We start from the raw sequence: 26274 nt of genomic DNA on the forward strand, positions 1-26274 counted from the left end.
GTCTCTACAGCTTTTTGTAAACATCATACGTATTTAACGTACTTTTTAGTATATCATAATTCATAATAAATACGTAGTAGAACGAATTTTAAATACCTAGATTTTCCCCTATTTGTGATTTTTTTCATAATTTGACAAAATTTGTAAAACGTAGTGGACTCTACATAATTCGATTTTTCACAACAAACATACGTTTATCAAGTGAGAGTTGACGGCTGCTTTCCTCGGACTGTACGGCTAGCTCTAGGCATTTCTACCGCGGGGCGCGGACTCTACGTCAGACCGCGTTGAGCCGCGAGAGAGCGCGCGTGTGTTGTGCTGTGTTGTGTGTGAACTGTGCTCGTACAGGATTGGTCCAGTAAGTAACTTAATATGTAGAGTTTAAGTTAATATGTAGAGTATAAGCGGAAATGTAGAGCTTATATTACGTGCAATATTACATGTTTGTGATGCGTGTGTTAAAGGAAACGAGATGTCAACAAAATTTAATTTTCGCAAAAAGGAAAGTCATCTATCACACTTGTTTTGGAAATACATAATGACATATTTTGTTCTAGTAAGTCTGAATTTGTAATTCAGCTTTGTAGTTTTGTTGAATATTGTTGGTTTTTTGCGTACATAAATACATATTACTGAAAATAACTTTTCTCATTTTCCACGCATTTATTAAAAACACTATTTGTTTACAAATTGAAATAATGGAGAATTACATAAAATAATAATTAAAATAAAACAAAAGAATTCATGATTACATTAGCAGTGAAATTATTTTAATTAGTTACATTTATTTGCGTAAAATGTTGGATTATGAATGAAACTAATGTATGTACATAAGCGATATGCATAAACCATGCAATGATAATATCATTATTATTATATTACTCTCCTTTCTATGCTATAGAGAGTAAGTGATACATAATATAGGAAGTCAGAGGCTCAACAGAAATGGCGGGAAAGTAGGAATCATCTGATAGCTTGCTCTTATGCTAAGAATTCACATACGGTTTTGCTCGATCGAGCAATAACGTCGAGCAAAACCTATAGCTTGTGGGGCTTTCGTCTACACATCCAGCATTGCTCGATAGTTTTATTCTAAGTCAATATATTTCATTCTATCGAGCCGGCTTGATGCGAGCCTTTGCGGTCCACACAGTAATCATTACTCGATTTGGAGTAAAACTATCGAGCAAAACCGCATGTGAGCACTTAGCGTTAGAATACTGAGAACTTTTGAATATTTCTGTAACTTTTTAATACTTGTTATATACACTTTTTTTTAAATGCGAAATAATGTCTCTCTGTCTATCTGTTTGTCGTTTTCTATCGCTTCTCTACCTAATCTTATGCTTGACTGCTAAACCGTACCATTTTTATGAAATTTGTTAGAGAAAAACTTGGAATTCCCAGGATGAAAAAAGGAGGGAAAATGTACGGTCCCTTCCCGGCAATCTAATTTCGATGCAACGAAGTTGCAGGCAGCATGTAGATTGGTATAAATATATAATATACAAAAACACCACGCGAAATGACAGCTAACTGATTACGAAATACATTAATATGTACATTTTTGCTTTGTTTTAATCGTTTGTTGTCAATTTTAATGCTAAATACGCATTGTGTCGTGTAGTTTTACACAAAAGTGCGCGTTCGTGACGACATGTTTGTAAATTAAGTCATTAAAACATGCGTAATTGCAAAAATGCTTTCCAAGTAAAACCTGTAACGCATTGCTAACTAATTTGAAATCTATAGTAATACTAGACGTTTCGCGCAGCTTCACCCGTGTACGGCGTAAATTAGATGTTTCACAAACAAATTAGTCCACAAAAATAGCCAACGATCCTCTACGTGGTCTACTTCTTATCTGTGCCAAATAACATAAAAATTGATCCAGTAGTTCGTGAGATAAGCCCTTTCAAATAATTTCCCCCGTTTTTTCCACATTTTCCTCTATTTCTTCACTTCTATTAGTCTTAGCGTGATTAAATATTGCCTATAGCCTTCCTCGATAAATGGGCTTTCTAACACTGAAAGAAATTTTCAAATCGAACAAGTAGTTCAAGGGATTACCGCGTTCAAACAAACTCTTCAGAATTGTAATATTAGTATAGATGTATTAAAAATGTGAACGCTCTTCTTTCTTCTTTACGCTCAATACGCTGAACAGATTTGCTGACATTTGGTAGGAGATTCTTTAAGTCCCGGGATAGGACTAGGATATTTTTATCCCGGAGAAATATACGGTTCTCTCGCGATAAATGAATTTTATGACGCTCGCTACTCCGTTCTAATCTACGAATAATAAATAGTTTTTATTATTCGTAGGTTCTAATCTAGTTAATTAATGTAACATGACATATTTTTGTCGCAATAAAAACTGTCCTTTACCCGGGACTTCAATTATCTCAATTACTAGATCTTTGCCGGCATCGTTGGATGTAAATGCTGAGAAATAATAAAAACAGCCCATCCTAAATAATAAAGCACATACATAATGGTGAGAAAATTATCAAAATCAAAAAGAAAATTTGATAATAGTGCTGTGTGATGTGTAAACAAATACAAAAATACAAACAATACTCTTTATATTATTACCAAAGAACCTTGGCTTCACTTTAGTCTTGACCAGAGATGATTATGATGACCATCAGACGAATTTAATGTTCGTTTACCGATTAAAAATGAAACACTTATTGTGGCGTTGTCACACTCCACAAACCCAAATAAACGCTCATCAATTGGAATGACATGCATCCTTTATACAAAACTAACATGTTTGTCAACCGGTTACATGTAAACCACTTTCGTTTTAGCCTAATTTTTTATAGTTTTTTGGGCTTATTATATTTAATACTTGTAAGTACTAACATGTTTTTATTTAATTTACATTCAATATCTATATTATGTTTTAGCAAATGTCGGCAAAAAAGGAATGACAATGATTTTGATAGTTTCGTATGATTGTATCTTTGTTCCACTGTAGCGCCTGAACTACTGATCCGATTTTGATGAACAATTTTTCAAATGTGAATAGTTCGTATTAGTCGCAGTATATTATAGGCTTAGTTTATTTTGTAAAATATTCAACTATCCAGACATTTAACGTATCAGACAATAACCAAATCTTATATCTTTAAACGAGCAATTCTTGTATATATATAACTTTATACGTGGGAGAGCCATGCTTCGGCACGAATGGGCCGGCTCGACCGGAGAAATACCACGTTCTCACAGAAAACCGGCGTGAAACAGCGCTTGCGCTGTGTTTCGACGAGTGAGTGAGTTTACCGGAGGCCCAATCCCCTATTCCCTTCCCTTCCCTTCCCATCCCTTCCCTTCCCTATTCCCTCTTAAAAGGCCGGCAACGCACCTGCAGCTCTTCTGATGCTGTGAGTGTCCATGGGCGACGGAAGTTGCTTTCCATCAGGTGACCCGTTTGCTCGTTTGCCCCCTTATCTCATAAAAAAAAAAAAACTAGATGACGCCCGCAACTCCGTTGCGCCAAAATTCGTTTATCGCGCGGGAACCGTACATTTTTCCGGGATACAAAGTATCCTGTGTTCTTTCCCGGGACTCAAAGTATCTCCATACCAAATTTCAGCAAAATCGATTCAGCGGTTTTGGCGTGAAGAGGATACAGACAGACAGACAGACACACTTTCGCGTTTATAATATTAGTATGGAAGTATGGATTGGAATCTCGGAATCAGCTTCAACGATTTTCATGAAATTTAGTATATAGGCGGTTTCGGGGGCGATAAATCGATCTAGCTAGGAATCATTTTTAGAAAGTGTAATTTTATTCGTGTTTTATCGAATACCGAGCAAAGCTCGATCAAATAGCTAGTATTATATTTAAGTGTAATTGTTTAATTCAAAGTCTGTGTGCGACAGGAGTTTGGCAACTGAGACTACGACACGAGATTTTTTATATAAAACAAAGTAATTTTTGTCCAATCAAAGCATTAGTTTCGCCTATCAGCACGAGTATTAGTTTACGGGGCAATGTGAAAACGGGCCCACAACAATGGCGTTAATGTGTCATTAGTGTGCGATTACCCTCGTTAGCCGGGGTCGACGACCGCCCGCGCTAGATCTTCCATTCATCGATCGCGATCTATAGATCTCCGATGCGAATCTAACGCGGGTTAGAGAGAATATCTTTTGAAATATCTAGTGTGATAGGACTGGTCATTCAGAGCTGGGATACGGCCGCCGCATGACATCGTAGAAATTATGTTTTATTGTTGCATAATGTAACATTATTAATGTTTATGTTTATTTACCTTAAAGGTTAAATAGATCTAGAAGTTTGACTAAGATTTTTATTCATTTGGCAAGATGACATAGACAAGTGTCGAGTAAAAATTAAGGTCATATGCTACTTTTATCCGGTTATAGTCTGTCAAAAAAGTTAAGAAATTAAAAAGTAGCAACATTGTAGTGTCGTCCCTTTTTTCTTAGATTGATTTGAAAAGGATGACACTACGATGTTGCCACTTTTTAATTTCTTCACTTTTTTGACAGACTATAAATGAAAGGTTCCTGTAGCCTTTTTATAAACTCTTCTTATTGTGTTAGTCTGATATTTCATGTTGTGGACTTATCAGTAACAAATTGCCAATTGATACGTATTCGTAACGTTTTGAATGTTGATTAGATAGTGACTGTTATAAGATTCGTACATAAGTCATAACGTTACGAATGCATCGATGTAAATTGTTAAAAAGTGGTCTAAAGAGTAATTAAATAAGTGCAGTTTCTATAGTTACTTTATAAGATTTTAACAATAACATTTTGTTTGATAGAAAATATATAGATTTTCTTGTTAAAATCTTCATTATATTAAAGTTAATTAATCAATTAATGTTTCTGAGTGTAGCCGTAATAAGTCTTAATGAAGAGCTCGAGCTCTTCATTAATCCTTCGATCGTGGATTCTTGGAAATCTATTGTTATTCTACTGTATCTCGCTCACCGGTGAGTTTATGGGGCTTGATGGGTTAAAATAAAGTAAAATAAGTAATTAAAAGATCTATACACTTCACAGTGTAAGTAACAGACATTGTGGTTATAATGTTTTGTCTGTCGAACCTCCTTTCTAACGTACCAGACAAGAACAAGACACGGTACAAGTAGAACGTACGTCTGTACGGTATAAATAATGTTATTAATAAGAACTTAGTAGATGAAGAGGTAATCAATGTTAGCTGCAATCGTAGAACAAGTCCTCATCAGTATGCAGGACATGTAATACATCCGTGTTCAACAGATTACACCGCTAATTATATCATGTTATACAGCCAACTAGATACTAGTAGATACTTCAGACCAGTGGTCCCCAACCTTTTTTTCATGCGGGCGGATTTTGGTCTCGGTGTCGCGGGCCGCAACAAAAATTTTTAGGTCTAAAAAATAACGTTCTTCAAAATTAACAATTTAAAAGTTAAAAAAAAAATCACTACTTTCACGATGACTTTACATTATTTTGCCGGTTGGCGTGAATTATTTCAAAATGGTTTAATATCACGCGGCCCACAAATAAAGTCCCGACGGGCCGATACCTTGATTGCATTGCATAAAGTCTAGCGCTTCAGCATTCCCCTCGATGCCTGTTTGTCACCTTAACCATCATATCAAAATAGAATTCTAGATTTAAAAGATCCGCAAAAAAGTAACTTATGGCATACCCTTTGGGTCTCTACAAATTACATTTGTGCCCTTTAAAATCGATCCACTACTTTCGGAGCAAACAAATATTTCCTTTAATGTAGTATGGACTACCGGAGCAATACACTAAAGATAGTCTAAAGTCTATCAATAAATTACAAGAAATTCGATCTTCCATAAGTCTGTGTTGTAAAATGTAATCTGTAGCCGGTCGTGTCTCATCGGGTTACAGAAGAAAGTGCAACTTGCCTTTTAAATTACATCGACAGACTAAATAGCTTTTGTTTCGATGAAAGTAGCTGGGATTTAGCTTAAAGAACCACTAGAATATCCGTTCTAATATTATAAGTATTAAAGTGTATGACGGTCTTTTCTGTTTGCAGTTTGTCTGTCTGTGTGTTACTTTTTAGCGCTTAAGATATTGAACCTATTTTGATGAAATAAGTTGTGGTAATTTACTTTGTGTCCCAAGAAATAACAAACGAGTAGGTTAGGTTTAAATCCCGGAAAAAAGTACGGTTTCCGCACGATAAACGTATTTCGGCACAATGCAGTATTACGATAATAATTCTTTCATAGAAACTAACGGAAAAAATGTAGAACATGTTAATAGCGTTATGGATATATTTCTATGAATATAATTGTCATGAATACAGTTAATACTTTTGAAAATTGGCATGTACGCGGTTAGTTAAGTTTTTGAAACCCCAGTCTGTTGGTCCTTCTAGCTGGAATGTCAAATATAACGGCCGCGCCTGTAGAAATGGACATATTGTATGTTACTAGAAAAACATACAGCTCAGCCATTCGTAACATACATGTCTCGATTACTGTACTATGTTGCAATTATATACAGCACTTGTGTGTGATACATATTTATATTACGTAGTTTTTTGAAGAATGTCTTGTACTGTAAAGTCTTAGCAACATTTAGCTCTCTTGTTACCGTACCTATTCAATGTTAACTAGAGGTTTGGCAATATTTGACTGAAGAGTGAAGACGCTTTTCAGAATTCTTAAGCAAGAAAGTTTTCTCTAGTAAAAGCCCTACGAGCTGTCGCACGTGATTGTGATTTTTTCATAGGAGTTTATTGACTAGGTCTTTTGAAGGCCGTTAGAACATACTACACGCCTCGCGTTCCATTTGACGTTAAAAACAATCAAAACGCTCAAAATGCCTCCTATTTTGAGCGTTTTGGTCGTTTTAACATCAAATGGAACGCAGGGGTCAAGTGTATAACTTTTGAGAATACTTCGGATTGATTCAGACCGCAACACAACGCGTAGATGCATTTCTACATTTATATTTGACAGATTCGTAAGACGTCTCACGCAATTGAAATCTGTCAAATCCATACAAAATGCCGCGCCTCGCCTCGCCTCGTCACGTTGCGGTCTGAATTGACCCTAAGAACTGATTAGTTCTGTCGTGGTGACGCGTTATACCGCCAGGTTACGCGCTAATTGCGGTGTTTGCGGAGTGCACGCGGATGTTGGCGGACGCGGCGCGGCTAGTGAGCCGAGACGTCAGCGACACAGGCCACTGTAGCGACAGAGACTACCTATAATACTTCCGTGTTTATGTTTAAGAGAAGTGAGAATTTGACTGATTCAAATGTATAAATTGAATGTGAAAATGATTTGAGTGAACTTAAAATTACTAAGATTTTTTCACAGCTATTTTCCCATATCATATCTGTGAATTTTTTTTAGTAATTTTTAAAACATTTAAAGATTGATGTGTGAGCACAACTATTGATTTTTGTACCACGATTATTTTCTACCACAATGTACAGCTCTCTATGCTGTAAAATAATACGTGTTATATGGCTTCTGAGGTTTCCAAATTATTACATTATGATTATAAATCTGTAGTCTGTATGTTATTAGCAAGATATTTACTGCTCTCTCTCGTCTTTAAACGATCGTGGATAATAGGCCAATCAAAAAGTGGAGTAAGCCACGTATTGCAATTTAGATCTAGCACAATAAGTCATATTCACGTATTTCGATCCGTGTGAGAATTAAAATTTTGCATTTCCTGTGACCAAATTTTTAAACGTTTGATATAATTGAGGAAGCAGTTACAATAATTGTCTCTATGTTATGAGAGCGTTCGGTTTTAATTGTACGACGTTATTTGATTAAAGATCTTAAAAACACCGCCGAAGATTGGCGTTACAAATTGGTGAAGCCAAATACAGAATACAAAATACTTCCCACATAAAAACTCTAAAATTGTAAATTAAGGTCTACTTATTCTTTGTAAATATATAGCTTATACCTACTACCTAGTTAAGGCCCTCTAATTGTTAGTAATTCTACACTTTCTAAGTAAAGTACCTAGTTCCTAGATATTATTATCGCTGGCTCTGCGCGGAGCTAACCTGGGCGCGGTGCCGTTATCTCAAACGGAGAACAATAATAAATAATTTAGCGGAATTAGAGCTGCGAGCTGCCGGGGGTTAGAGCGGGGAGGAGGGGAGGGGGGGGGGTAATGCCGGGGGGTGGAGTAGCAGTTATAATTCCTCGTTGAATGGGGAGACTGTTTACCTCGTATGTTGAACAACTAGTGGCAGATAATGCGTGTGATGGCTGTCGTAGAGACATTTTTTTTTCAATAAACTTTTTTAGCATTATTTGTTACTCTTTCTTTTGGTGTCACGTATATCTTACATTAGCTTTTTTGGAGGTTGGGGTTTAAAAGGACAAAGGAACTGAAACAATTTTAAAATTGTTTAGTTTAGACGATGAAGTTTAGTAGTTCGATCATCCAAGGGTTTACAAGTTCTTTCCTGTTGCGAGTGTTCATTGGCCGTGGCAATCGTTACTTACCTACTCGGCCCATTTCCTGGCCTATCTCGTAAAAATATTTTAACGTAAGGTATATTTTAACAAATAATTGGCACTTTAGGAGTTCATAGCACAGAAAGTCCTATTATTAGCATTCCTGGAATTTTCTGAGAAAATCGAAGTTACTCGTACTAGGCTGACTGCGAACGATCGGGAAGTTTGCTCGAGAAGGAACTTCACGCATTTCCAATCCTCATCCTACTAGAAGTTAACCAACTACCGACCCAGTAGCTCCTAAGATAAATCATACCCTTCTCAGATGATTGGCAAACCGCTGTATAATGTTTCAGTAAACACATGTAACAGTACACAATGGGTTACCCAACGGCGGTCAGTATTGTGCAATGTGCAAGGTATCGGTTGTACCTACGTGTGCTATCACAGTGTTGTCATTATACGTGTTATAATATGTATATTTTCCATACTAAGATTCTGCAATAATCGTTTTAGTTTGACGCCAAATACTAGTTATTTAATTTGCGTTTACCTACGACCTTATAGAGCCTAGAGGCCGACTCCGCTTACAATACATATTAAGATTTGGGTACTGATCAGCTTGATTTCATGATTTCCATTCCTGTTATGTATCGATATCATATACATAATTATGCTACATTCTAGCTGCTAGTATATTGTTTATTCACAGTGCGAGCACAAGTATTACAAGAGTAATATATTCATGGAGCATATTACCATAATAATATTGTAGAGTACTGAGCAAAAACACTTAAATCACTATTTATATTTGCAATTTTTTCGCAATTAAGCGGTGGTTTCTCTCGAGACAACGGTGAGAGAGAGAATTGTTAAAGATACGATCTTCTATCGCGAGATGCTCTGAATCGGTCAACGAGGGAACCATTGTGGTGCAGGAAACTCAGAGATTTCAATTAGATGAGTTAATGCACTAATAATAATTAATATAGAGTTGGGTTGCTGTTGCGTAAATGCGGTATTATTTAACATATTCTGTCTTAGGATATTATTATGCTAAACTTTTTATGAAATTAAACTATTTTTCAAATAGTAAAAATATTCACAACTGAGAATATTATGAAGATAAGGACTCTATCAGTTTGTTAACCGGCAATCCTCTGTTGCGTCGCGGGCTGCCGGAGGGCTGCGACTTGCGTATTCACAACGCAAATATATAAACGTTGTATCAATGACACAAAATATGTTCGTGATAGTACAACTACAGTACAACGTGTCTTTTGGTGAATATCCTTTTCTCGATTCACAAACCGCAAAAGACATGTTATAAAATAATAATATTATAAAATATGTAAGCACTGCATTGCAACGGCGCAATTTGGCTGGACGAGTGCGACATCGCTTGTCGCGCGGTCCTGCAACGTGACCGTGCGAACTTCCTCTGATGTTTATCCGCCAGCGGGGAAACAATTACAGCTCGCATTAGAACGGTATGCCCTTTATCATAATCACTGTTCCCTGCACCGCTGTGCCGCCGCTGTACCGCTACGTATGCAAACATTGTAGCGATATAATTAAAATGTGGGCTCCGACCGCCATGAGAACTCGGTAATGCTCTGTGAGAACTACAAACATGTAGTTACAACCCGGCTACAGTAAGCTACATGAGGATGTTTGGCAGCTTTAAGGTTACGCACTATATTTGTATGCTAGTTCCACAGTTGCTCCTGAGCCTAGTTCATATACTGATCTGATTTTGTTGAATGAAGAATGTTTTGTATCTTTTAGAGATTACAATTTGCGCGGTCGGCTTATAATATTTCATTTTTAATGTTATAACATAAAACATAAGTTGTTATTGTAAGTATTATTAAACCCTTTTACTGTCCACAATTAGATTTACCACAGAGAGCTAGGCAACACGTAATCGCCAATTTCCTTGAACCAGGATAGAAAACCTTTCATGGCTCAACCGACCGGCGCACGCGATTGGACCGTTTCTAATGAAAGAATTAAGACAATTAGTCGAAGGGTGTACTATCAGATATTGCGTGTCGTTTGTTATCATGCGTTCGCACGCGTCTCGTTGCGTCATCCCGCGGTTATCGTGCGTTCGCACGCGTCACGTTGCGTCACTGTCCCACGGCGGGATGAAACTCGTTTTTATTGATTGAAAACTGATGTTGGCACGTAATCACTTATCGTTGCCTCATTCGCTCATTACCTCATCCATATTGGCAAATGACATACGGGAAGAGTTAGCTTCGGTTCGAAGATGAGCTAAAAGTGTTATAAGCCATCGCGACTTCCTCATTATGTGCTTCTTTACTTTTTAGTGTGCAATCAAAAATATAAACAGGTTTTTTAATATAAGGTAAGGTAAAAAATCAACTAAGTACATTATTTAAGTTTTCAAGTTCGGAGAGAAAACTAATAGACCCTAGAAAAATTCTTACTTTTTTTTTGTGATAGACGTGGTTTATTATTTTGAACTTTGGAGCCGCATCTCAAAATATCCGCAGTTGATTCCACCAAACCTTATAATATACAATATAAAACTAAGTCTAAGTTACGCATCCCTAGTCAAAATAATGACGTGCGCGGTTACAACATCCCAGTACAAAAGATTAGGTTACAGTGAGTTGGCGTAACTACTAGATACTAGTACTAGTCGTAGTACTAAGTGGTGCTAATGCGGGGGGCGGTGGTGGGGGGTAAGGGGGGAGCCGGCCCCATTCCGGACAAGTGCTGCGTCGCGAAACACTGTCCGTTTAGGGCGGTAAAGTAGTGGATACGGAAGCGATATTTGGCTAATCTATCAAACTTTTGAATGGCTCAGGCCATTTAGCCGAAACTTTTTCGTTTTCGCATCGTTATAGAATCGCCGATCAAAATGTATGGAATCGACATAAGACGAGTCGAACGTCAACGTCATATTAACGAACGCTTATGTCAATTCCATACATTTTCATCTACGATTCTATAACGAAGCGAAAACGAAAAGATTTTGGCTTACCCCCCAGAATTCAGAAATGACGCCAGCGTATGGTTTTGTTAGCTACATGCAAATCTGACATTCATACGAGTGAGTGAGTTTACGAAAACTGCTGCCTCCAGACTCTCGAGTGATTTTTTACAATATTGTAGTTTTAGGCACGATTTTAGCCACACTGTACACACCATAACATACTTGTAGGGCTTTTATTATTCAAAAGTTTTGTATTTCTATATCATGGTTCATCACTTACTTTATCAGTTATCACTCGTGTTTTCAAAGTACGCAGTCCAATTATAAAGATTTTTCAAATTGTTGAGATCGAATCGATCATATCTTCGATTGCTCTACATAGTGTCCACATTGTTATATTTGTAAACTGCATTTTTATAGCTTAGTTTAAAACTGTCAAGTGTTTGATAGCTTAGCAATCTCCTATCTCCGGGTGTGCACAGTCTCACCGAGGTCGGCGCGTCGAATCGCTACAGTTGAGTCGACAACCGTTATTGTCTGAGTTACGACCTGATGCTCACCACTTAATTGTGCTCTAAATTACCCGCACTCTTATAAAACTATCCCCACCTGGGCCAGCTTCCTTAATGAATTACCTACATCGTAAGTATGTGAATGTTTCAGATTATTGACATTTGACTCTATTCTACCTAAAGTACCTCTTTGTCGAATTGAATGTAAATTGGTGCTGTGATTAAAGGAGGAAGAGGTAACAGGAGATAATACTAATATTATTTATGTATTTTCTAATTATTGGAAATCATTAAATTATTTTTAAATGAAGACAGACTCAATCAAATTATTTTAAGAGACATCTCCTAGTCTAAATCTGCTTTACCTTTACGCAAAAACCATTACTTTAAAAGCTATTTATAATCATCTTTATCAGAAGCACATAATACATACTTAATATAATAATAGTACTCTCAGAAGTAAACATTTTTACACGTCCAACGAAGTCGCAAAGGGCAGGGGTGAGCATGTCATTATGTAATATTATGTAGTTGGCATTATTTATGTGAGTCATGAACCCTGTTGTAATATTTGCCGATGATTGAAAAACGCTTCCGATGGACAAATGAAAGCTTATTAATTTTCAAGATGTGAATACTAAATATAAATATTATATTATAAATGCGAAAGTGTGGATGTCCGTCTGTCTGTTAAGTCAAACACACTTTTGGGCGTGAAGGGTAACCCTCTTCACGCCCAAATCGCTGAACTGATTTTGCTGAAATTTGGAATGGAGATACTTTGAGATCCCGGAAAGGACATAGAATACTTTTTGTCGCGGAAAAAGTTTCCGGCCTCATCATCTAGTACTGAATATAAATTCTCATAATTCAATTGTGTTTCCAAATAACTGTCTACGTGGTGACACGGCGGCACGGCACGCGCGTATGTCTCCGTCACGTCGTCACGTTCAGTAATTGTGTCAATAGGTTGACATTACCGAGATTGTGACGAATTTTTCATAATACTTACGTCTTACCTATATCTGCTTTCATAATTACTTGTAAGTTTTATCGTGACTTTTGAGTTGTGAGTTGTGACGTAAACTTGTTGATAATAGGGATGATGACAAGGTCAAAGATTAGCGAATTTTGTTAATAAAATAAAGAAATCACGATAAAAAATAAGTTTTCCCAAAATTTCATCTTTATAGCATTTGTATTTTTTTTGTTAGGCGCCTTTAAAGTTGGATATTGAAGTCGATTTTTTTTTCAATAAAATTTCTTAATATTTGTATTCAATTCGATAACTTATGCAATTAAAAGCAACTTTTGTTATGAAACCACTTTCATAAACGCAATATTTAATATACCTGTCGAACAAAGTTGTCTCCCGATGCATACAAACTACGAAAGACTGACGTCAGTCTTTCGTAGCACTTTGTATGGAGCGTTTCGGGCAGGTCTTTTTTATGGGATATTTGAATTGTCATATCTTGGTGAATTTTTAAGCTATCAGAGTCATTCTTTCAACGATGTTTCTATTTTTTAAGTGTACAATCGACAGTCAAAGTAAATTGTACAAGTAAAAAACCTTGTACAAGTTGTTAGATGCGTAGATATTTTTGTCAGAAAAGGCGCAAAATATGTAAGTACTTACACTCTACACCTGTACGATTAAAATTTTCTTCTAATTCCTAAAAAAGTTACTATGATCATAGAGTATTTACTATTTTCTGCCTAGAGCAATTGCGCCACAGAGGCCGCGGCCTGGGAACCGCATACAATGCGGCGTTTTTGCCGGCCTCCACAATTGAATATCTCATATTGTTTACATTGGGTTGCAAAACATTATGGTCTCGTGAACCAATTCCGCCATGATTGTTGTAATTATACGATTGATAGAAACACAGTCGCAGATCAAAGAGTACAGATAATTACTCCGCCTACAATCTAGAATTGACAAATAAACGAAACTATAATTTATAATAACAGCTGATAGGTACGCGTACATATAAATATATAAAACTTAAATTACCAGTTTATTTATCTATGATTCAAAAGATTGGACGAAAGGACATTTTGACATGAAATATTATATTATTCAAAAGATTGGACGAAAGGACATTTTGACATGAAATATTATATTATATTTTATCCAGGCGCGGTTGCAGCTTTAAATTTGAGGTAGGTACCACGAATATGTATTTATTTCGACATAAGCACACACACATGTCGAAATAAATACCCATGTAAAATAGTAATCATATCTTATTAGTTATTACCTAGATTTTGACGAGTGACCTCCCTCCCACAACGCTGTCCCCGCGCATGTTTTCATCGCATTTTCCGCACTCACTCTTGCTGCAGGCTTAGCAAAATGGTGTCCATAAGAAAGCTAAAGTTTTCAAATATGTAATGTAGCTATGCATTAGACATGTTATAGGCCTATAAATGTTTTAGTGAGTCACTATTTGCACTATCGACGTTGTTAATGAGTGAAACTGCTAGAAAACCTGATGGAAAGTGCCGCGGGCCTCTAATACATGCTGCTGATGGACTTTCGACCGACAGATGACAATGATTGTGATTGGACGATCATCAGTTCATGATACACTTGTCTACTTGTGATTGAAGTCTGTAGAAAGTGACTGATGTTTAGTTGCTTTTTAGTCAAATTAGTACTTTTGTAGTTAATAGGTTACAATTATCTATGTTTTGTTTGCATTCTAACAATATACATTTTGTTTTAAATCAAAAATACATCATATAAAAGCTACAGTTCTCTATAATTTCTTGTTACTTTGCCTTTTTCCAATTTTTCAGCTAAAAGTAGGCGTGCGAATTTCTTTAATCTTGTCGCGGCGTCGGTTCCTCTCGCCGGATTAGGTTCCGAGTAGGTGGTAAAGCTTGTTTGTAGGACAATCCTGGTTGTTTAATAACCTATATGGAATAATTTCTTAACCTACTTGGATGTAAATAATTTTTCTCTGTTTGCTTTAGAATTTTCCCTTTTTGCTTTATAGGGATCTCCATCAACTTTCGCAATAAGTACGGAAACTCCAAGCATATTATTTCCATAATTTGTAATTTTCGCACCAAACCCTTCTCTCTGGCTGTGGGTAATGCCCAAATACAGCGGCATATGATTTGAAACAGCCGCATTGTTTCAATTCAATAGTGTGGAGTATCGCGTGCCGCCGTGCCTTGCGTAAGGGAGTTGTAAGGCACAGGCGGAGGGAAAATTTTTACATGGGAGAGCCATGCTTCGGCACGAATGGGCCGGCTCGACCGGATAAATACCACGTTCTCACAGAAAACCGGCGTGAAACAGCGCTTGCGCTGTGTTTCGCCGAGTGAGTGAGTTTACCGGAGGCCCAATCCCCTAACCCCTACCCTATTTCCAGGTGCGTTGCCGGCCTTTTAAGAGGGAATAGGGTAATAGGGGAGGGTAGGGACTAGGGGAGGGTAGGAAAGGGAATAGGGTAGGGGATTGGGCCTCCGGTAAACTCACTCACTCGAAGAAACACAGCGCAAGCGCTGTTTCACGCCGGTTTTCTGTGAGAACGTGGCATTTCTCCGGTCGAGCCAGCCCATTCGTGCCGAAGCATGACTCTCCCACGTAGTCTTTAAACCCTCATCATCCGCTCCTCGCCTGCACTTGGACAGCACCACCACAATTCTCCCACGAGCCGCGTCACCTTGGGTAGCTCCTCCGTTTTCGTAACGCGGCTGACCTCAGGCCTCCACTCTGTTACAAAGTGGCCGGTGTGCCTGCGGGCAAATTGTCGGCTTATTCAATAACTAGATGACGCCCGCAACTCCATTGTGGCAAAATTCATTTATTGCGCGGAAACCGTACATTTTCCGGGATACAAAATATCCTATGTCCTTTCCCGGGACTCAAAGTATCTCGATACCAAATTTCAGCAAAATCGATTCACCGGTTTGGGCGTGAAGAGGTAACGGACACTCAGACACACTTTCGTTTTTATAATATTAGTAAGGACGCAAGGAATTAACATACAACAGTAATTTGTTATAACATTACTCAATAATTGTTCTCGGTCGGTTAGTAATGTATTTTGTGACAAGCTCGTAAAAGAGAGAGTGAAAGGCTTTCGTCACTTACCTTAATAGGTAATACTATTATTTTGATATGTAGAACCATAATTTTATGTATTATAAAATATTTAACACAATTACGAGTATTTTAACACAAATCATTCGTGTTAAAATAATTGTTTGTTTGAAATTTGAATCAATAAACGTTTCAAATACCAAGCCGATTTTAATTTAATTAAACACCACAATTCTGGTCACAAGGAGCGATAAGCAAAATTTCATCGCGGAAAAATATACAGTTTTCATGTGAATTTATTGCGCGTGTTTGGAGTCGCATAAAACATCTAGTAAGTAATAAATTGAAAATAAAACATATTAAGGAAACATTCCGGTATCTCACGGTGTTCGGTTACCCATCACATCAGCACCACCCACGGGACCTGGTGACAGTGGTGAGTGGTGACTCAGATCCTTATCACCACTCAGCCCTGTCGATGTGGCGTGTTGGAGGTTCCCTCGAGATAACAATCACTCGGAAAACACCGCTAAATGAGGAAATTCGAAGTTTCTCACGCCTAAGCCAATTTATATTGTTACACTGCACCCTCACTAATAAAGTTATTTACGTATAAGTATTCAAGGTTTATCTGTCTTTGTTTGTCGTGTCATTATGTGACGTTTCCGATGTACCATACAGAAGCAAGTAAACTTTGTACTTATACATTTTCGCTGTGTCAATATTTCTACTGTTAACTCTAGTCAGGTTCCGATGAAATTAATAATTTAAGCACCTAACTATTAAGTATACATTGTAAATCTTTTAAATGTTCTGAACCTTTGACATTATCCCATTGTAAACAGCCATTTTACTGTCCATATAATTATTATGTGGTTTCGTTGACAATCATTAATATACCTACTTTAACTTCCGTCATCTTGAGAGCTATTGAATAATGACCAACAAATAGTCAAAGACAATAATTAAAGAAAGCTCGGCCTACGTTACATAAGACTGACCACCGCCCCCCGCCTCGCTAGGCTTTCTCTCCGCGTAACTATTGTGTATTGTTACGATTCTCAAATATTTAATAACATCTTCAATTTGTGAATAATTTTTGTTTTTTTTTAATGTGCGTAACAATCGTGGACACAGCATAATCAGTATAGCTTCATGTGGCTCTCCGAGTTGCCAATGATGGCCACAAGCGATAACAAACGTGAAGGATGCTCGTCTAATATTATCAATGATTGATGTCGATAAAAAAATAAGAAAGAAAGATAATAATTATTATAATTTCCTAATGATGACGACAATCATAGTTCTTAAGTTTTTCTAAAGTTAGTAAATTTTCTTCTTCATGCTTTTAACTTTTAAGGTTTTAACTGTTGTAAATTAATAAAAAGACTTCTCGACTTGACTATAATTATATTATACCAAGTCTGCATATCGCCATTTCAGACTCACTTATCCGTATGTCTGTTTCTTTTTATAGTTTCATGAGTGCCATGACGTTACATAACACATCAATAGCCAATACCAGTGAAAGCGGCGCGACGATAACTTTTTATTTGCATACCACGTGTGTACGGGAAACTCCCAATGCATTGTGATGGAGGCTCTTGTTGTACACGCAATAATACCATTTTAGGTGCAGGTAGTACTTTTCTTTGTAGTATAGGAAAGTCTGAGGAAATGTTGTTCGAAAAGGCAGTTTATTTTCTGTTACCTTAATAAGTTGACCGAAGTTAGCACCATTTCTTAAGATTAAAATAAAAGCCTTAAACTGAATTACTCGTATGTTACAAAAAATAACATAAAAATGGGCCAAGTACGAGTCTGACTCGCGCACGAAGGGTTCCGTACCATTATAGGGCAAAATAAGGCCAAAATTGTGTTTTATGTATGGGAGCCCCTCTTAAATTTTTATTTTATTTTAATATTATTATTAATTATTAGTATATTATTAAGGACTTTTTGAAAATTTAATGTCCCTACCTGTTGCAATTATTGATATCAAGCAAAAAGCCAAAAAAATCACGTTTATTGTATGGGATAAATAATTTTTTTTTGGTATTTGCTATTGTAGCGGCAAGGGCGACATATATACACAATCTGTGAAAATTTAAGAAATCTAGCTATAGTAGTTCTTGAGATACAGCCTGGAGATAGACAGACAGACGGACAGACAGTAATAGGGTCCCGATTTTACTCCTTGGGTACGGAACAATGAAATAAAATTAAATAAAACATTACTTAATAATGACCTCATCCTTTTATGAAAGTCAGTTAAAAGCCACATTGTTTCTAAATTATCTACAATTTACTCAGTATGTGTGTCAGGTGGACAATCCGACAGATGTACAGTTTTGTACGTATCGTGTGTCACAAGTTACAGGCAGGATCACATTACACTGAGCAAGCGATGAGTATTGACTATTGAGTAACTGTCTACAATAGTTAGTTATAATGACATAATTTTATGTGACTTGTAGCACAATACACATAATTCTGTCTACTCTGCATGTAGGTTTCAACGATTATTTATATTTGAAAGAAAAATATATTGAGGTGCTCCCTCACCGGGAGAATTCGATTGTAATGTAACGTTACAGAGTCGAGCATTTCAATACGCACCTTGTTTATTTTATTTTTATTTTATTTTTATTTCTTTAGGAAAACTTACAGCTAGAGTAACAAGTAGTTTTAAAATAACACAGGAAGGCCAATTACAAGTTTTCACACACATAAAATACGCTAGAGAAGTTAAACAAAGAAACAAACAGCAAACAAAGAACATAATACTTACATAATAAAATTGTATATGATATTAATTTATTTAAAAAAGGGGTCGCTAAGGTTCTTCTTTACTCTACCAATACTGGTACAGAATAAGTCTAGTTCTGTGCTCCGAGTAATCTCATTGTACGTTCTACTGGATCTAAAAACATAGGAGTTTCGACGATAGTTTGTTGATACTGGGGGAACGTACAGAAGTTGATGACGTCTAAGTGACGCTGATGGGACACTGATGCTAAATTTTTCAACGAGTTCGGGACAATCTATGATGCCGTTGAGAAGTTTAAATAGGAGAACTATGTCGGCAATTTTTCTGCGCTCAAATAGTGGAAGAATATGAAATTTTTTACAACGCGATAAGTAGTTCGATACATAAGTTCTGGATTTAAATTGGACAAGTCTCAAGAATTTTTTCTGGATTTTTTCTATTCTTTCGATGTACGTGTGATAATTGGGGTTCCAAATTTGAGAACAATATTCTAGGTGAGTGCGGACGAAGCTACAATATAGTATTTTTAAAGTTTTTATATTATTAAAATCAGATGCTATTCTAGAAATGAAGCCGAGTGATTTCGATGCTTTATTAATGATATTGTTTATGTGTGTGTCAAACAAAAGCTTGGAGTCGAATGTTACACCCAAGTCCTTTATAGCGTGAACTCGTGTTAAAGTTGAGTTAGCTAATTTGTAATCGTACGTTAAAGGATTGGGTTTACGACTATAGGAGCAAATAAAGCATTTGGAAACATTGAGATCTAAGCGATTGGATTTGCAGTAATTAAAAAAGTTGTTAATTTCGCTCTGAAGCAACACAGCATCCTCAATGCCTTTCACTTGTTTCAAGATCTTCATGTCATCGGCAAATAGTAAGATCTTAGAATTATAAAATTGTGTGGATATATCATTAATGAATATGTTGAATAAGAGAGGGCCCAACAAGGATCCCTGTGGAATACCTGACGAGACGAATGAAGTTCTTGATGAAAAGCCGTTCAGAACCACTGTTTGACATCTGTTGCGAATATACGATTCAAACCACCTAAATAGATCGCCCCTTATGCCAATGTCTAGTAATGTGTATAATCTTGATACAACTTGTAACATCAACTAGCTATGGAATGCTCAAATTCAAATGTTACATTACACGCGAATGCTCGCCAGTCAGGGAGATAGTATTGTAATGTAATGCTCAAAAAAGAATCTATAATGTTACATAACAAGTGAGTGCTCGCGATGAGGGAGCACCTTTAGGTATGTGTATGTCGGAAACGAGCAAACGTACACACTGATAGAAGGCTATTAGAAATACTATCGGTCTGATGTTTGCATGTTAACCTTTTTAATTTTTTAAATGCTGACTCCCAAGAAAAAAAACATTTCTAAAGTTTCTACCTACATTAACATCTAGCAGTTAGAGAATTAGCGATTATTTCTGGTCCAGCAGATGCATTACATTTGTCATTTCCAGTAATAATTATACAAGATACGATCCCCGAGCGGCAAAAAACGCCATCACTGACAAACTAACACCGTGGTTAATAGGGCGCGGAATGCTGTTCCATTTCCGCCACACTCCTTAGGCCATTAACACACGAAGCGGAGACATAAATATACCTATTCGCCAGTGTGATTCGGCGTATGTTTTGTTCACCTGATGGAAAGCAACTACCGTCGCCCATGGATACTCGCAGCATCAGAAGAGCTGCAGATGCGTTGCCGGCCTTTTGAGAGGTTCTTGAAGGTTTGCAGGTCGTATTGCTCCGGAATTACTACTGGTGACAGTTAGTTCCAGAGTTTTATCTCTCACATCACATCATAAAATACAAGTAAAATCTGCTCTTAAAATATATATAAGTTAACCTAACATTTTAATAAATAAAATGATATTAATTTATATCTTTTATAATTATTGTATACGTTTTATCCTTTAATCAACTTCGTTTTTATGTTGTCATTCACTAGTTACTTTACATTTAGAGCGTTTTCATCATTATTACAACAACAACAAAGCAATAAATAAAATAAGAATAAAATATAACAACAACATAAAAATCATGTCCTTAGGCCAATAACGGAGTCACTAATAAGCGCCTATCACGAAACAAATTATAACTTGTCCATTTCTAGTTACGTAACCCGATTGTCCGTCTGTCCGAATGTCTGTCAAAATACTTTCCTAATTATTACGTTCAATTGGACGTGTAAGTTTTACGTAATATTAACTATTTGGCATTGGTTTAAAAAAATATTGAAGTATTCGTTAGCAAAGGCTCGAATTACATGCTGTTGAATGTACTGTAACTTCTTGGTGGAAAATCATGTTCAATTAAATAAGTTATCATTAACACGATCGGTTTCGATAAACCTGACACATTTGGTACCTGGTGATGATTTTATCGAAACACGTCGTGTGATGACTTCGTAATAAATCTAATATAACAATGTGGAATAAGTGCAAGCGTATAATTATTTAATCGAACTAGATGCGTCGACGAAACAGCGGTTTGGCATCTGCACCGCGAGATCACAAGCAAAATTGTATGTAACGAGTTATTAAATAAAATACCAGCGCGGTCGCGCCGTCATTTATATGCGCTTCCAAACCGCGCGTTCGGGCGGACGCATATAAACCAATCCTTACGTTCAAATCAGACGCGTAAGTTTTTTTAGGGCCTGTCGACATCTCCACGTCACGTCGTCGACGTGAAACGGTGCTGTATCGTGGCACGGTACGCTGACGTGCAAATTGACGTTAACGTAACGTAAAATGCAATATTGTACGTCGCCATGCCTTGTCAAACTGCTACATTCTTCTATTGATCGATCGATGTGGACCGCACAATACGGATTCTGCTTGCTTTTGTTAAAAACGGAGAAAGAGAAGAACGTTACGTTGACGTAAATTTACACGTCACGTCAACGTACCGTGCCACGTTAGGTAAACCGTGCACCGCACCGTTCCACGTTGACGACGACGTCGTGATGTGGAGATGTGGACAGGCCCTTACGTAATTTAACTATTTGACATTGGATTAAAAATAAAATATTGTATTCGTTAGCTAAGCCCCATAAATGTAATCGGCTGATCGAATTAAGTATATCGTAACTCTGACCCCAGCCATTATCTACCACCTGTTGTATTTCGTGAGGTCGTTCGCTTGTCACCTTGACCCCAAATAAGCTATGGCGCTTGGAGCTATTCCGAAATATATATAATTATGGCTTAAAACTGTGTAAGTCTTAAATTATATTAATGAACATAACATAACTAATAATTATATTAGTTATGTTATGTTCATTAATATAATTTAAGGCTTATACATTAGAACATAACACAACTTTTCGCTATCGTCCCACGCGAAAAACATACCATCCTCATCACCTTGATGAGTGGCAGTCTTCCACAGTGCGTTTTTCACACACCACACCACAGTGTTTTGTCAGTCTGGAATGAACTGTCACCAGCAGTATTTCCAGACCGATACGACCTGCAAACCTTCAAGAAAAGAGCGTATTTCCTGATGTTGCGAGTGTCCATGGGCGACGTAGTTGCTTACCATCAGGTGACCCGTTTTCTCGTTTGCCCCCTTATTTAATAAAAAAAAACTAATAGTTAATCAACTACAGACATTAATTGAGAATTGAACTTAGTCCTATTTAAGTCTAAGTTTTAGCAACTTTTAATTTAATTCATCTCGATTGCCAATTACTTAGTAGATAGTATAAATTGACGAATGGTCGTTAATAAGCGCATAACCTGCCAATTAAACACTTCCGATCTACACCCAAGCTACAAAGCATCAGCGGCTTGCCAGACCAATGTCAGTAAAAAAATTAAACTTAGAGCCTATGTCAATTATCATAAAGTGGCATTTACATTGCAATTGCATTCTAGTCGCTTGCGGTCTCTAGCGGCAAGGACCGAAAATCCACCTTCACACTATAAAAACGCCTCGTATGTAAAAGCTTTAAATTAATCTACACGACGATGTACACCGCGGTGGGCTATAAAATTCTATTAATTATTATGAATGCTATGAGAACAGGCGACTCATTACGTAATTATTGCAATTTACTTTGTTGTTAGGGTACACAATTAATATCTCAACACAACCTGATTTCAATTCAAGTTATAACGTTAATACGTAATAGCTTTTGTATTATACGAAAACTTGAAAAAGGTGATTTGAAAACTGCGCCAGAAAAAAGTCTAACATTTATTAATATAAAATACTATAGTTCTATAGTAAGACATACGCTTTACAGAAAAATACGCTCTATAGTCTCTCTTGACCGTAGCTTGACTTCATTCTCCTTCAGAAAGCACGTAAATGACGCGCGTTACTCGTACGTCATTTACGCGCTGTCTGGACGAGGTCTTACATGAATTTATACGAACCTAATGTGCGCTGTCCGTTATTCTCCACGACTGCTCCCGTAAAGCGACAAACGCACGGTGCGGTCTGACTTGTTTCACTAATACCATTACGACTTGAGACACTAAGTACAGAAAATATTGACATGATTACCTTTTTTCATGTTTATAATTAAAGACGTAAGTGAATGAAGTGGATAACTCATATTTTATCTTTTTTATCTGTACTCATTTTCCCTTATAATTTGAATAAACCTTGTAAGTTGTAACTCGCCTACTTCATAATCTGGCTATACATAAAAGCTCAATGTTTTGATTTCAAATAATTTTCTGGGTCCTAATAGCTTTAGGACCCGGAAAATCTATACTAACAACTAACATTTTCAAATTGTTAGTTACCCATTTCATCTACTCACGTCTTTAATTATTGCTGTATCCAGTCACTTGAGACAGTTTCGCTTTATCTAAGCGCTTAATGCTTTATGTGATCTGTATAATATTTATATTATTTTTTTTTGTTTCAGGTGTATAAACACAGACTTTACTGCATACTTTACTGATCATACTATTTACTGTAAGTATAAAACATCTACTAAATACGTAATAGTAGGTAACTATTAAGAGTAATGTTTAAAAGATTTTAAGAACCTGTTTCACCACTTCCTGATAAAGTGCCAGATAGGCTATCCACAACTTATTTGACAAATACTCCATATTTTATCTGTCAAGTTAGGTTGTGAATAGCCTATCCGGCACTTATCATGAAGTGGTGAAACAGGCTCTATTATATTTAAACTATTAACTACTATTTTTTTATTGTTTTTGTTGCCAACAAAATTTAATGAACGTCACCTATTACTCGTAAATATCATTGAGGTTATTAATCATAAATTCAATACTGATGCCTGCCTTACAGTTACCGAAAAGCCATAATTATCGACGTTATTATCAGTACAATAAGGGTCAATATTACGGCACGTATGCCCACCAAAAGCTGGTGTAATCGTCAACCGTAACATTATTACAATAAGGATCAATACATACGTATACCGCGACCGGTTGTGTGTCAGTGTGTCAAGATTCGCGGCCGGAGGTTCGGGGTTCGGGCGCAGTGCGGACTTTTCCTCAACGCGTCATTTCACTTTCGCATAACAACACATTATCATGTACACTTTATCACCGCCGCCGCTCCGCTGCAGGTAAAATTTTAACATATACACTACTTTATATACATACTTACTAATATTATTTGTGTCTCTGCCTGTCTGTCTGTTACCTCTTCACCCCCAAAACGCTGAAGCGATTCTGAAAAAATTTGGTATGGCGACATTTTGAGTCCCGGGATACTTTTTATCCCGGAAAAATTACGGTACTTTTTATCCCGGAAAAATAACGGTACTTTTTATCCCGGAAAAATTACGGTACTTTTTATCCCGGAAAAATTACGGTACTTTTTATCCCGGAAAAATAACGGTACTTTTTATCCCGGAAAAATTACGGTACTTTTTATCCCGGAAAAATTACGGTACTTTTTATCCCGGAAAAATAACGGTACTTTTTATCCCGGAAAAATTACGGTACTTTTTATCCCGGAAAAATTACGGTACTTTTTATCCCGGAAAAATTACGGTACTTTTTATCCCGGAAAAATTACGGTACTTTTTATCCCGGAAAAATTACGGTACTTTTTATCCCGAAAAAATTACAGTACCCGCGCGATAAACGAGTTTTGGCGCAGCGGAGTTGCGGGCGACATCTAGTTTTTTTATTAATGTAACTGGTGAAGCTTAAAATTAACAATACCGACGAGAATTCTATATTAGGTGTCGGCAGTGGCAAATGCACTTCATGTCAAATCCCATGCATTTGATTTTGAATTTTGACTATGAAATAGGAAGTCATTCTAAGGGCCCGTTTCAGCACTTCCGATAAGTTCCGGATAGGCTATCCACCACTTAACTTGACAGATAAAATATGGAGAATCTGTCAAAAAAGTTGTGCATAGCCTATCTGGCACTTTATCAGGAAATGGTGAAACAGGCCCTACATTTAACCAGGTTGCCATAGCACATAATTTATAAGCTTCTACTAACGAGTGAGTCTATGTTACTTAGTTAAATAAACATTTTCATTAATTCATTCATTCATTTACATGATTCATAATATAAAAATACTTTGTTTGAACTAAATAAGATAGAAGGATTCAATTTTAAAACAACGCTAGATATAAAACCGCAAAGTCTGATGAGCGGTATAAAAGACTTCAACGCCGGCGAGTGTTAATGATTTGCGTAATATTTTTTGTACAACCTTTTCTTTGATGTTTGCTTGTCCTCGCGATTAGCAACTAAATGGTTCATCTAAACCAACGACTAAACTATAATTTGTCAATTTTTTGCGAAAAGAGAATAGAAATTATTTAGTAGTTTCATCGACAGTACAACTTATTTACGAAAATAGAGAAGATACAAGAAACGAAAAGAAGCATATTTAACCACGATTTACTTTAACACAAGTGGTCCTCGTTGTGTTTGTTTATTGCGAATGCTTATGTCAGATAATGACGAAGTAGATTACACTTAATCGTCACATTGGCATCCGAAGGCTTCATTATAGTACCACAAATATCTAGGGCATTCTAGGGTTCCCGTCTAATTACTAGAATTATTTTAGCTTATAGATCACCAGCGAGGAATCTGCTTGTTGGGTCTAAATACACTAGTAAGTTGTGATCGCAGGCTGTATATTAACATCGATGTTTTACTGTATGTCTACTCTTCAAACGAGTCAGAAAAATTAAAAACTTAGTTTTTTTAATTTGACGAGTACAGTACTGCAAATATCTGTCACTTGTCATTATTAGTGGGCTTCGGATGCAAAGCAGATGTCACATAAATAAAAAAATAAAAGCGTTGGCTTTCACTTTAGCCAAAATCAAAATACTTGACCATATTGTAACGCTTTGCATCTTCAACACAGAAAAGCCTTGTATCTTTGGTCGTAGTTCTAGTATGCATACCGCCATCTTATATCTTTGTCCGCACTTTAAATCGGAGCGAAGATTCTTCACGCCAATTAAAAGAAGCGGCTACTATCGAGGGTCATTCGTCACGGGATTAGAA

At 36.7% G+C, this 26274-nt stretch overlaps 1 protein-coding gene across 1 annotated transcript in view; it reads left to right on the forward strand.

Moving 5' to 3' along the window:
- The first annotated feature begins 294 nt into the window (after nucleotides 1-294).
- The window catches only part of LOC121730043, a 123782-nt gene continuing 97802 nt past the window's right edge, over nucleotides 295-26274 (forward strand). Inside the window, exons 1-2 of the mRNA XM_042118826.1 lie at nucleotides 295-358; nucleotides 23677-23726. The gene's annotated coding sequence lies outside the window, so the exon portion shown is untranslated. The remainder of the gene's footprint in view (nucleotides 359-23676; nucleotides 23727-26274) is intronic.

The sequence above is a fragment of the Aricia agestis genome, chromosome 9, assembly GCF_905147365.1.
Source record: "Aricia agestis chromosome 9, ilAriAges1.1, whole genome shotgun sequence".
NCBI classification, from domain to species: domain Eukaryota; kingdom Metazoa; phylum Arthropoda; class Insecta; order Lepidoptera; family Lycaenidae; genus Aricia; species Aricia agestis.